The 13,939-nt window shown below is 37.3% G+C and overlaps 1 long non-coding RNA gene across 1 annotated transcript in view; it reads right to left on the bottom strand.

Annotated features, from left to right (window-relative positions):
- Window positions 1–244: 244 nt before the first annotated feature.
- Window positions 245–13,939, bottom strand: part of LOC140649118 (uncharacterized) — a 63,169-nt gene continuing 49,474 nt past the window's right edge. Inside the window, exons 2-3 of the long non-coding RNA XR_012041475.1 lie at window positions 890–945; window positions 245–284 (exon numbers count right to left, since the gene is read on the bottom strand). This is a non-coding gene — a long non-coding RNA (uncharacterized lncRNA). The remainder of the gene's footprint in view (window positions 285–889; window positions 946–13,939) is intronic.

The following is a 13,939-nucleotide window of genomic DNA, read 5'->3' as shown; positions in this document are numbered from 1 at the left end:
AAAAAAAAAAAGCTCCTTAAATGCAAGCTTTTCAGGGAAAACAATCTAGTTTCCCCCAGTAACTACAGCCTAGCACATCTTCTAAGCCAAAGCAGTAATGACAGTATATGAACTGCAAGAACAGTACAGAAGACCATAGATAGGGTATGGTAATATCTGGAACACAATCACAGCACCAACAGTCAGTTTTTCCTCTTGAATGTTCAGCCTCACATACATACCCTGCCTCTGTGCAGAGAAACTCCAGAAGAACAGCTCCAACGTATTTAGGGCCTTGTGCCTCTCTGCAACCAGAAGAGATGATCATTAGTAAAAGAATAATTGGACCACTGAGATCTCGGAGGAATTGTGTATTTTACGTAGAGCTAGCAGTATATACACACATCTGCAGCTAGCATTTATGTATAAAGAATTTCAAATTAAGACACTCCATTGGCAAATACAGACAAATAAAAGAGTGTATGATGTAGAGTTCATACATGCTGTTATTTTTGTCTTGAATCAAACAACTGTCTTCAGATAGCACAATTAAAATTACAAACCTTTTAATCACAGCACAAGTTAGCAAGATATGGACAGACATAATTACATAGCAAAAATTGTCTAGGCTCTGCTAACTCCAATATTAAGATATTTCATGGGAAATGGCAAAAAACAATGTCACATTATTTCTTCAATTCATTAATAAGCATGTTTTTTGCACACTATTCTTCATGGTGTATTAACTTATGACAGGGGTCAGGGCTACATTAAATTATAGGATAAATTATTATAGTTAACAGTGCTATTTGACAGCTTCTTAGGTATCTGCTGCTCTTAAACTTGTTCTGCATAGAATTATTTTTTTAACAGCACAATAAGAAAAGTCTTAAATAATAATGCATTTTACCTTGATTCCCACCTTTTTGTTACACTTTACACAGAGCAAGTGGTGACCAAAGGTAACTATAAGAAAAGAATAAATTATAATAGATCATCTCAAATTTAACATTTACAGACTCTAAAGGTTTATAATACAAAGCACAAGTTTGTCCTTCCTTCCACTACTTTTGGGTAGCATCTGACTTCAGTTTCTCCAAATTCAGAGTGATTTGAATATAGTAAGAATCTGGTCCACAGTCTTGAACTGCAATGTCTTGTATGAAAACTTAAAAAGGGATCAATTGTATTCTTGCAAGAGTGTGCTGCATTATTCAAGGAAAGGTGAGATCCACCACTGGGTACCAGGTATGTTTGTGTGTTCTGTAAGGACGTTTTGCTGTTATATACTTATGTTTACATCGTTATCTATAGCTTTACACTCATTATGACCTCTTTTGCATCCCCACCCCTGTGACCAGTACCCCCTCTCCTCCTCATCCTCACTGCATTTTGTTTACTGCAATTACGAAGATATGTGCACAGAGCTGGATGGAGAGACAGTCCTTTGCCATGCACCACACATGTAACCACTTCCCTGAAATTCTGTCCTTCCCTTCTCACCTGTGCATTTCGGTTGAGTCCTAATGCCACGCATTCCCACTATTTTTCTGCCTCTAGGATTCCGTTTGGCTACTGAAACTGTTTCTGTGCTGCCTTTCATGCCTCTGTGTATAGGACGTTCTCTGAATAGACTGTCTACTAACTCACATCCCTCTTTAAGCCAAACCTTAATGTTATTGTAGCCATTATGGCTATATTGAAGGCTCATCTATGATTTCTTTCTTTTTTAAATTTTATTTGTTGCTGATTACCTCAACTTGTGGTGGGGGAGGGGGTTGAAGTTACCTAAATTTGTATATGTCTTATATGTGCACAGGAGACCATCAGTCTCAACTGGTAGATACTACCACTCAAAATTTAAGAATTATTAATAATCATAACAAAGACAAGTATAACTGTGGAATCTATGGGTTTCTGTAAAAAATAGACATTATTTTAATTATGTTGGTGTAGCAAGGAGAACCTGGATAGACACAAATCAGAGATACACAAATGCTTTTGAGCCATGGTAGCTCTCACAGTGACTCAGATGGTGTTGGACTAATGCAGAGCTAAAGTTCCTCCCTTTTATATGTATCAGAGTATTTCTACCTGCTCACTAGAAATAAAGATGTTGAACACATAATGCAGAAAGAGATTAATGTAGTTTAGCAGGAGATGAATAGCTGAGTCCAACAGCCAGATGAAATATAATCCTGGGACTAGGTTTAAATATTTTTAAATCATGTAGATTTAAATCACCACTTCTAAACTACTTCTGTAATATAAAAGAGGCAGCACTATTCTTGTCTTAGCCCTATGTAAGACAAAGGCAGTGAGTCTGTAAGCATCAACTCTGTAGTCCCCAGGTATTAGAAACAAGAATATAAGAAAGTGCAACACAGTTAGGGAAGAATCACATTACAACCTTGTATGTGAAAATAAACTTTGGAAAAATGGCATTTCAAAAAGTGATGAACCTATTCAAAAAGACCCTGAAGTCAAGAATGAGGAAATTAAAATCCTTGGACTTACCATGAGACTTACTTAAGCATAATATAGTAGTCACTGAAGGCATGAATGCCTGTAAACAAAAAAATAATAAACAAGAGGGGAAAAATTCCAGTACAGTTAACTAATGAAGTTCAAGAGGTCATTGGAGCCATGTAGGCACCCTTCAGGCAGTGGAAACTGAGCCCATGACTCATCCAGTAAGTGTACCTTTCTTTCTTAAGTACTTTTCATACACTATAATCTTTTCTTTTTATTCAGTTATCGTACCAGGTTTTAAAAATGGAGTAAAGGTTTTTTCACTGTTGAAATATACTCTGGTGTTAGAAATACAATGTTTGAAAAACCACAGGTGTGGCATGGATAAATATTTTGCAAATATTCCATTCCATTGCACAAATGTGCCTCAAACTAAATTTGACAATAAAGCAGTTTGACCTCAATGGCCCATCCAGTCTTGACCTTTCTATGGATCTCTCTGACATTCCCAAAACCAAGATGAAATTAAACATGGATAAGTACAAACTTTTCCTCTTAGGAAAGAGAAAGCAAATACACAAATACAAAATGAGGGATGATTCATAAAGCATCAATATAGAAGTATATTACAAACAAAACATGTCAACTACTTGCAGCAACAGCAACAGAAGGATAAATCTCATTCTAAAAGGTGTTACCAGGAATGGTTTACATAAGAGACAGGAAGCCACTATACCACTTTTTTCAAAGTACTGTTGCCAGCTGGCTACCATACTTTAACAAAGTTGTAGGTTAGCTGGAGTTAGTACCAAGTAGAATAACAAGAACAACAAAAACTGGACAGGTTTAAGAAGCTACTTTTTTTTTCTGTGTGTGTAGAAAAGCAAAGGTTAAGATAGGACACTATAATGACTAAACAGATGAAGATAATCCATTGTTTATTTTCCTATTGGTGGAAGACACAGAAAAAATAGGTACTGGCCAGACTCAGCTTTTTATTTAGGTGATAGCAGATAGATGGCAACTCTTCCACAGAAAATATGGCTGGTTGATTCAGCAATGCGAAAGTCACCTTGCCAGATCTACAACTAGCAAAGATTTCCTGGTTTATAAGTGAACTGAACATCAGGAATCTAGGACATCATATTCCCTGCAGAGCCATCAAAGGGAGGAAGTGGGAATACCACAGAACCAAGCCAACTGCAAAGGGCAATGTCTGTATGTGAAGTACCTCATCTCTCAAGCATGGGTGCCCTATCCAGCACCAGCTATGATTACTGTCCCGTGAATAGCCTTGTCTCTGAAAACATGTCATTTTTCTATTTTCTGTTCTGAGGAGATGAGGGAGTGGGGTGTGGGGTGAATTCTACATGACAATCTGTAATGTAGATTCGCTCAAACTGTACTTCGCATCTGGCAGAAGCTCAGCAAACAAGGCACATTTTGAGATAGAGGTTTCTGCATAATCTCTGATTTTGATTGCCAGTTCCAGACAACATCACAAAGGTTACAGCCTGGTTTCCAAATAATTATTCAGGGTTACTCTGCAAGGGCACTGGTGTCTAGAACCTCTTTGCTGGAAAAATAGATTTGAGGAAAAATTGGTAATTGTGTATTGAAGTGCACACGAAAATTCAACAATTGGCAGTACAATGAAAACTTACTGCTCTACAATAGTAATACAGCATTAGTTATGAAAGCAGCAAGGGTCCTATTAGGCCTCTACTAGAAATTAGTCCCCAATAGGCAAGTGGCACTTACCTGTTGCAAAATCAATGCCTGTGTGGTGTGACGGAAGTTCTCCTGGAGATGGGTTTGCTTAAAGGCAGTGGAGATCTGTAAAGCTAAAATCTGTGTTCAGATTTTGAAAAATCTTTAAGTTCAGAAATCAGATTTTGTTTCACACTTGTCTTTGATCTTAAGGGAAACAATATTGATTACTGGAAAAAAAAGAAAATTGTGGGAGTAAGAAGTGGTAAATTTATTCTGGATGGGGAGAGGAGCTGTGTTTGCAAAATTACTGTAAGCTATTTCAAGTATCAATGGACAAACCTTGTAATCCCTTGAACCAGTTATCAGATTTAGGGCCCTTTCCGGCCATGACAGAGTTTGTAATTTCTGGAAGCCAAAGATTTCTCTCTGTGGTGTTAAGCTTGGCCTACACAAAGTTACATCAGTTTAATTAAAAGTGTATTTTTAAATCAATTTAGCAAGCCCATGCAAACCCTATGTGGGCACTTTTAATTTTATTTCAGACTTGCATTAATTTATCTTAAGTGAATTCCTTCCTGACTTAGGCTAAATCAATATAAGCCAGGGCAAAATCAATTTAGGAGTGTCCAAACAAGTGTTCACATTGGTTTAACAAAATCGATTTATAAAGCGATTCAAATTAAATTGGTGTAACTTTGTGTGTGAAGACAATCTTGGCTTAGCTAATTTCCTCAAACTAGGCTTTTTACAAAACCAACCAAAGTGCAAATTATGGAATTTCTTTTGAATCCAAGCTTACTTGCATTGCAGAATTAATCATCTTCAAAAAGTTTATGACATTTGAGTAAAAGGAAATTCTGAAATAGGTGAGAAGCACAATTGCCAGTTTGGTTATCAGAAATTTATCTTATTTATTTATGTATGTATCTACTAGTTCAGAGTGAAATGCAAGCAGAACTTGCAGAATACCCAGGAGATAAGATGTTTCCTGGACACCATCCCTAAAACTACTGTTTCACTGGTTACACTCAAGAACAGAAAAAGTTCCCTTGAACTCTATTTTGCATCTGGCAATTGTTTCACAAACCAGACACGTTTGAGATACAGTGGGAGAGAATCGGTCTGTATGCCTTTGAAAATACTAGCCTAGTGGCTGTGAATTAAAAAAAAAACAACACACCAATCCACAAAAAACAGAGTTCTGACAAAGGCATTTTCAGGAAGGAATTCTTAAAGTGCTAGAGGAGTGCAAATGGATCAGTCGTTGAAGCATTTCCAAAGAATGAAAACTTTTCTCTCCTCATATAAAGTACGTTATCAAACTAATATAAAAGTTCTTTGTAAGTTTCTTGTGTCAGGGCACATGTTACAAACTTGCAAATTACAAGCTTTTGCATTAGTCAACTAGATATAAGTAAAAAAATGTAGATTATAGAGGAAATCTCTGTCTTATTTCACTCACCTTCTGGAAACTCAGCACATTTCTTCATGTTACTGGTGATTTCTACTAGCCTCCTCCTAATGTTTTTAATGTTCACAGACCTACAATTGGCTCCCCAAAATTAAATTAATATCTAATACATTCAAAAATCTACAACCAACCTTGATTTCTCTCTATGCAGTAGTTCTTATTGAAAATTGAGTAGTATTTGAAGTTTTTCCACAAAGGTGTTTCTGAATTAAGCTTCAACAAGAAAAAATGGAAGCGTATCAGAAAATGGCAACAGTTTTTCAAAATCCCAGTACTCCAAACAGCAGTCCATATGCCAATGAGCTCTCCTCACAATTCTTGAATATTCCTTGCTTTAAGAATGAACAGGAATATTTTCAGAAAGACAAAACAAAAGACTGTGAATAAAATCAGTGGCAGAGGGGTCAAGTTGCAGCATCTAACTGCAAGTGTAAGAAGTGTTAATTATGGACTCGGTATTACAGTTTCATAGAAAACCATCACAGACCCTGTTCAGTGTCAGTCAGACACAGATGAGAAGCATTTCTGATGCATACTACAGTCATCCTTGCAAAAGCTCAAGACAGTGGGATAATCTCACCAAAAAAATCCATTAAAAAAAGCACAAAAATTCAGTCTTTAGACTCTAATATACTATTAGGAATATTTTCAATAGCATAAGTTTTATATTTACAATACATTTTTAATTCAAAGCAGGGGCAGTAAAATTAAAAAAAAGGATATTGTATACTGCGGATCCATAAATCCCCTCTGGGATGGAAGTGCTATGAATTATCATCACATATACCCCACAGCCACATTTTCACTTGTTCACATACTAATCCTGTGGCCTGTGGGAAATGGTGTTGTCTAAGACCTGAATACCTTTAACAGTGCTGTCCTGAAGGTTTGGGCTATGCTTTGCTTTCTGCTCAAGTAATTGAAGGTTGTCAGTAGAAATTCAATTTGTGCTGATACTTCAAATACAGAGGTCATGCTGGGAAACACATCGCTGTTGTGTTTTTAACCAGCTGTATAAATGGGAGCAAGAGAGAACTTCTACTATTTCAAAGGCAAAGGTTGCTCAAGCCAGGCTCCATTTTAGAGCAAGGCTGTGCACTAACCGCACGTCTTCTCCTCCTTCTCCTCAGGGTTTTCCTAAGGTACTTCTGGCTCCACTGATAATGCCAGAGTGCAAGAAAGTGAGCCTTGGGACTAAAAATGAACATAAAAAATGAGGTCACAACTTATACTTCCACCTCACACGTGTTGAAGACTGCTGAGCCTGCCCTGTTTTCACTGATTTGCACAGGGGACACAGCAATGCCCTGTTACTCTGTCATGCCACAGTGTCCAAAGTCTCTGCAAAGATCAAGCAGCAACTTAACTTGTGCCTTAGATTTTCATGACAGCCAAGAGCCACAGTGTGGGTGTTCTTGAACACGGCCCCACTGGCTCACGTTCTCTCCCCAGAGAACTGGAAGGTCACGGTTAACTGACCCAGGGAGAGATGGTGTCAAGCACTCCTTTTCCAAAGGAAAGGGCTATGACCTATAAAGGCATGAGGGTAGGGTAGTAGAAAAAAGAGAGAGAGAAAGGACAGCATGAAACTCAAACTAGGCTGTTACATCTGAGTAATAATGTTGTATGAGAAACAACATCACAGGAGAGTTCAAGAAACCCTGTCTCTGCAAGAAACCAGAAATATTTCTGTAGAATATACACATTTTTAAGCTTCCTGGTGAAAAAAGCAAACTTTAGGCAAAAATATTTTGTGAAATATTATTTTAACCTGGAAGTAGGCTTTCTGAATGTAGTTCATATCACCTTTCTCATGGCTGCATATTTCTATATCACCTATCCCTGCAGCATCTGGAGCATCAGTGAATGTCCACTTCCGTTACTCATTTGCCCATAGAAAAAAACATAGTCTTTATTTTTTATTGCAAAAAGTCTGATCTCATGTCAGAAATCAAGGCACATTACTGTTTGAATGAGATACCTGAATCTTGATATGTCTCGTACACAAGTGGCAAATTGCTTACTTTTGTACTTCTTCAATGAGTTTCTTCCTTGCTTTCTTGCTATTTTAATTATATTATTTACCTATTATTCTTAGAATCTATTGTTGTATCATTAATATTGCTTATTTTTATCACTGAAATTTCTTGAACCTTTTTGCTAATCAGGGATATAAAGCACTAGTATCATGTCTATTCATGCCTGTCATGCCTGTCAAAGTGATACAGGGAAAAACATTTTTCTGCCCTGAAAAATTTGCAGACATGATAGAGCCTTGGCAAAATAGATGATGAGAACAAACAAAACAATTGGAAGACAGAAAAATCCAGATGAGTAACCAGCACAGCAGAGGTGGTTGGTCATAAAAAAATGAAAAACCTGGAGATTAAAATTGGCCTCTGGCAACTCTTCTTCTTGCACAGTAATTGAAAGTAAATTTGGTGGAATACATGAGAACCTTATACAAACCCCTGATGTCTGATGGGAGCTTTAGGTCTGGGCCAAACAAAAAGCAACAGAGAAAAGCTGTGGGAAAGCTGCCTTTGCAACATTATGTTGTGCAGGGCAGGTTTTCTTTCTTGCCTTTTAACCTGTCTCTGGAAGGGGCTGGCCTCTTGAGCACTCTTCTTCCGTGTTTTGCAGCTTACATGGCTCAAAAATATGTAGCAAGATCTGGGTTGGATAGGGGCCTCAGAATTACCTGGTGTCAATGCAGTCATTTGGATGAGTATTTACATTTTCTTTTCTTTCTGTGAAAGCACTGTTGTGGCACACAGGAATCAACAATAATCTTCCTTCCATAATTCTGTAAGCTATTTTGCTCAGCCTGCTTGCCAAAATACTAACTCATGAATATGCAATGAGGTGGAAGAAATATTTCTTTAAATTTTAAGCCCCTTGGGCCTTTAATCTTGAAGCCTTTTAAATCCAGGAGATGATTTTTTGTGCGTATGCATGTATATGTGCTGAGGTGTGTGTATTGGTGTCACTTCTCTTAACTTGTGTGCATACTTGATTGCTGGAGGGCTTTCATTCTCATTTAGATATATCATGTACTCATGCACACGCACAGTAAGGACAGTTTTTGCCTATTTTTGATAGTATGGAAGAGACTGATTATCCAAAGTGTTTCCTACTGCAGCTATAGGGAATAAATATTGATGCATTTTGTAGGAGGGCAAAAAAGGTAAATTAAACTTTTCAAGGGCACCTGCCATACAATGACCACAAAAATAATCCTAAGTATCCGGTATGATAGCAAGTTTCAGTATAGACCTCTATGTGAGACAACTTACGCAGTGGTCAACTGAAAAATATATATGTTGACAAAAATGTTTAATGACAGGCAGTGACACATTTGTCACTTGGGAGAGGCCCCCTTTCTGTCTACATCCTTTGGAGGGCCACTTGACTTCTTGGGCTATGGGGTGATGAAGAGGAGAATGCTTCAGCATTTAGTATGTGCAATAAGGCAAAAGGAAGAACACAGTGCCCGTTTGCCACACCTCAGTGGTTAAAAGCCTCAGGCGGCAGAGAGCTGCACCTGGGCTCCACTCGCCTCTCTGCTTGAATCGGAGCAATGATGCTAACTTGTACTCGTGTTCTGGGGTACACTACCCTACACTTCCCACTGAATCTGCATGCAAAACTGAAGTGTTAATTCAATTTAGCCTGACAGACCTAACTACTGTGGAGCCACTCTTTCTCCAGCCTGCCTGGAGAAATTTCCTGCCTAAGAGCTAGAGCACTTATCCAAGGTTTGGGATATTAATGTTCAAGACCTTTATTCAAAACTGGCAAGAGTGAGTCCCTCAATCTACATTGATCACCTGTAGCAGACTATATTATTTATTGAACCAAGGTTACAAGCATATCTGTATCTTCCCGTTATAAGCTGCATCAAAATGGTAAACTCAGACGGATTTGGGAGTGCCAAAATGGCCAGTTTTGTGCTTACTGAAAATAGACATTAAAGCATTGAAGGAAAACGGAAGCCAGTGATTCAGCTCTTTAACTCAGATTTCCAAGTAACTTTTGGTGCCACAAATTCACATTTTCTGAGCAAATAAAGAACCCTACAAAACTAAGTTATTACTTCTTACCAAGAATTACTCACCAGTCATATAAACACAGTGCCAAGAGACAGTTCTTGCCCAAAAGACTTAACAACCTAATGCCCCACGGAGCTCCGCTCTGTCTGGAGAATATACCATAAAAAATAATAATGAACTGATAGCACAAGTTCTATACTCTGAAAGTGGCCCACATATTTATTGTAGCAATTAAAACTTCAGCTCTTTGCTGCTTTCTACCACTTCCTTGCTTAAATTTCTGGCTCTCCAGATTCTGCTTACTGACTCCCATGAACAGCAAGGCATGCACTAAAGTCTTATGAATTCTGCCCAAAAAGGAATTCCAGAGGTGTGCAGTCAAGCATATGCTGTTTTTAGAGGAGCATGGAGATGAGAAACAGACAGTTAGATGGTTAATTCTGAAAAAGACATGAGATTTGCCCACATTTGGGCAAAAATGCAATTTTTTCACCAGAGGTAGGCTGAGGAAGTTGCAGAGTAGATGCAGAATATGTCCAGTATGCCCTGAGGGTATCTGAAGTGGGGAAAGCAGAAAACAAATTGTCCATAATCATGGATGAGCTCTGTGGGTTCTGGCTCAAAATCATACACTTTACAAATTGGGTAGAGTGAGGAAGGCTCTTTTTCCCATTTGTTTTTTTCATTTATGTGTGTATGTGTGTATGAGTGCTCCTAAGTACTAAAAAAGGGGGGTTAGGGGAGAAAAATCTAGAAACAAAGAAAGGAAAAGAAAGAGATGTATCTGTCTGATGCTGTTACATTAAATTAGACTATAATGATTACTGTGTGCCTTCACAAAAGACATTTTGTAACATTTAAGATTTCTGCTAATTGAACGAGGTACATTACCATGCAAAAGAATGTTAGTGAAGGTTGAAAAGGACAAACCAACTATTCTCGTACATCACCATAATTATGCAGCCCCATGTTCGAACAATTACATTTATGTAGACCCACTGTTAAAATCAATGTTACTTGTACAGCTAGTCCTTAATCAATGGAATCAGTCAATTTACCATGGTCACATCCTTCTTCTTAATTAAGACAGTGATATCTCTGGAGCGCAGGGTCTCAAAGAGATAAATAAGTACAGAGGTTGGGAAATGTCAAAGAGGTGACTCCCCGATTTTACTCTCAACGAACTTGGGAGGAAATAAGACAGTTCCCTCAGTTCAGGGAAGCAGCACAATCTTCTAAAGAGATGGCTTAGCATTCATTAAGAAAAGAGCAGGTAGCAGTGTCTGACAGAAATAGCACTAATGAGCAAAGAGAGCTTTCAACATGCATATCCTTCATAGTCATAGTCTGAATTATGAAGGTTGTGCCACCTAAGCCAATTTTAATTAGAGTGAGCATGGACCTCTTTGGACAGTTAGCCTTTCTTTCCAAAATCCATTTCAATATGGTGTCATTTTGTTGTCATAATCAAAATGGCAAAGTGATGGAATAACCTACTTAAAATGTCTGCAGTGTTAAAGCAGATATGGCAAACATCCTCTAATGACACATGTAATAAGGGTATTACCTAGAGGACTTTGACAGTGTGTTCTGTGTTGTCAGCGTAGTTGGAATAATGATAGAGGTCTCCTCTGGAATAGGACACAGGTCTTTAAAGACCAGGTCTGAACTTCCTGTTCTACAGGTAAGCTATTAAACTCTCATGTGCTGAAAGAAAAGAGAAAAATACAGATCTACTGAGCCGCCAAATGCAGACATGGTCATAACTCTGGAGGTTTTTTCCCTCTGCAAAATATACTTGCACTGTCAAACTAAGATTATTCAGTCCTTCTACAGTAAAACACACATCAAAGACTACTACATGAAGTGAAAAAAAAAACCCTGGAAGTTATTTGTACTTGTTTGTTTATAAAGAAATGTCTTTACCAATTATTTCTGACACTACATTATTATGGTATTTGCAGTATAATAATAATAATAATAATAATAATAATAATAATAATAATAATAAAATAGAATATTTTCAGCTGGAAGGGACCTACAATGATCATCTAGTCCAACTGCCTGATCACTTCAGGGCTGACCAAAAGCTAAAGCATGTTATTAAGGGCATTGTCCAAATGCCTCTTAAACACTGACAGGACTTACACACTGACAGGACTTCTCTTCCTGAGGTGCTTTAGGTGTTCTACGTCCAAGAGCTAAGGTATTAAAGGTATTTAGGGGCACAAAAGCCACCTAACTGGAATTTCTCTCTCTTTAACATCAGTTACAATCCATGACTGATTTCTTTAAATATGAATGAAATCAATCAGAATCCCAGTGGGTCCCTATCTGTTTTACCACGTATTTTTGGGAAAGATTTGAAAAATCTGCCCATAAACATCTAAACAACTTTAAAAAAATGGGATCCAGGAGTCTAAATCCATGTCCAGGTGGAATAGTGCTGGACTGTGAAAAAGCACTTGTAGTAGGGTCAAATCAATGAATCTGTAAACCTAAGCAGCAGAAGGCCAAGTGAAATGTCATCATGATGCAACTTTACTGCTTCCCATACCCAAACTATTACCTGTGTCTGGACACACAGACCATTTTTGACACAAAAAGTTGAGCTTTGGGCAACATTTTCAGTTTTGTTTCTTTTCAAAAGACAGTAACCCAAAAGATTATTAAAAACCAACTCAGTAGCCAAGAACATCCCCAACTAAATTTGAAAAGAAAAGCAAAAATTTGGTGTTTTTCTTGAGGCCACCAATTTGGTTGAAGGAATCAAAACCACAATTTTAGAGAAAAATCCTGAAAAACTTATTGTTCTTTAAAATGACATCTGAAAAAAAATTAATTTACTGAAAACCTGAAAAGAAAATTATTTTCTGAAACATGACCTTTTTCTCAGAAAAAAACATTAAATCTTTCATGTGACTTACTGTTCCCACAGCTAATAAGAATCAAAATAAAAATTAAAATACTAGAAGCTACAAAGAGTATACTAGATCAAAAATAAAGCTCTGTTGTAGAGATATACAATGAAGTGGTAAACTTTTCATGTTTGTGGACAGTTCCTATAGACCAATCCATAGCATGAGGGATTGTTTCATTTCCTATGAAAACTGAAATATATTAAAGTATTTTTCAGTGGGTTAAGACGATGGAAAGGAGCCACTCTCCTAGATTCAACCTCTATTCTGTCCTACTCTCCTCATATTGTATCAGCATTGTAGCAATCTCTGTATTTCACAGCTGAAAATTGGAATATTTTCTCTCCCTTTAGGTGTATTATTAAATTTAATAAATTAATGTCTTAAATGTGCTTTGAGAGTTTCAAGGCAAAGTAGAGAAAGTTAGTGTTGTTAAAAACTATTATCTTGAGACTGAGGCAAGAAAACATCTCTGATTTGGACTATGTATAAAATCACACATATAAATTCAGTTTGAAGTTTGCTGCAGCAAAAGCAGTAAGAAAAAAATTCACACCACCATACAAGAATAAATAATCTGACTTGCTATAGAAGAATTCTTCTTCTCTTTCCCTCTCTCTCCATGTAATGATTTGAAACTCTGTTTAACTCCTCTAGATGTATTTACTTCTGCATTTGGGGTATTCTGGTGAAAGCCAAAACTATAAACTTGAAATGGAAGTGATTTAATATTTGGGGAAAATTACAATTAAAAAATGGAATGATTTTCACAGTGCTTTCTGTAAAGAAACAGAATTAAGAGGAAAAAGCCAAGAAAGCTGCAGGGATTAAAGAAGATATTTTATAAATTTGAAAGCAGCTGTTCAGCCATATGTGCTTACCTTTTCATTTTTTCTCAGCTAGCACTTTTACCCTGGATCTCTACCAACCTGGCTTGTTTTTAATCCAGCGGTATCATTGCCTGGATAACCAATACCCTCCCGATCTTCACAGTGGAATCAGCAGTAAGGGGGCTTTGCTGTGGTAGGATAAAACACACAAATTCTTCATTTTCTTTAATTTATTTTAAATCCTGCAGATTCCACTATGTTGCAGTATTTCAAGATCATGAATTCCTTGAGCAACTTGGCCATGAACCTCGCAGCCTATGGCCATATAAGAATACAGCCATACATCTGTTTAATAGCCTAGACTACTATGCCCTCCATTCAGTAAAGAATATAAACATGTGATTAAATTTTATCATATGTTTATAACTTTGCTGAGGGGGGCGATATAAAGTAAATGTTTACCTACTTTGTTGATCTGAGACTTGCAACAGTACCTGCACAGGT

This window comes from Ciconia boyciana, chromosome 1, assembly GCF_034638445.1.
Source record: "Ciconia boyciana chromosome 1, ASM3463844v1, whole genome shotgun sequence".
Lineage (NCBI taxonomy): Eukaryota > Metazoa > Chordata > Aves > Ciconiiformes > Ciconiidae > Ciconia > Ciconia boyciana.
Note: the sequence above shows the minus strand (reverse complement) of the source record. Positions and strands in the feature narration are given on the sequence as shown.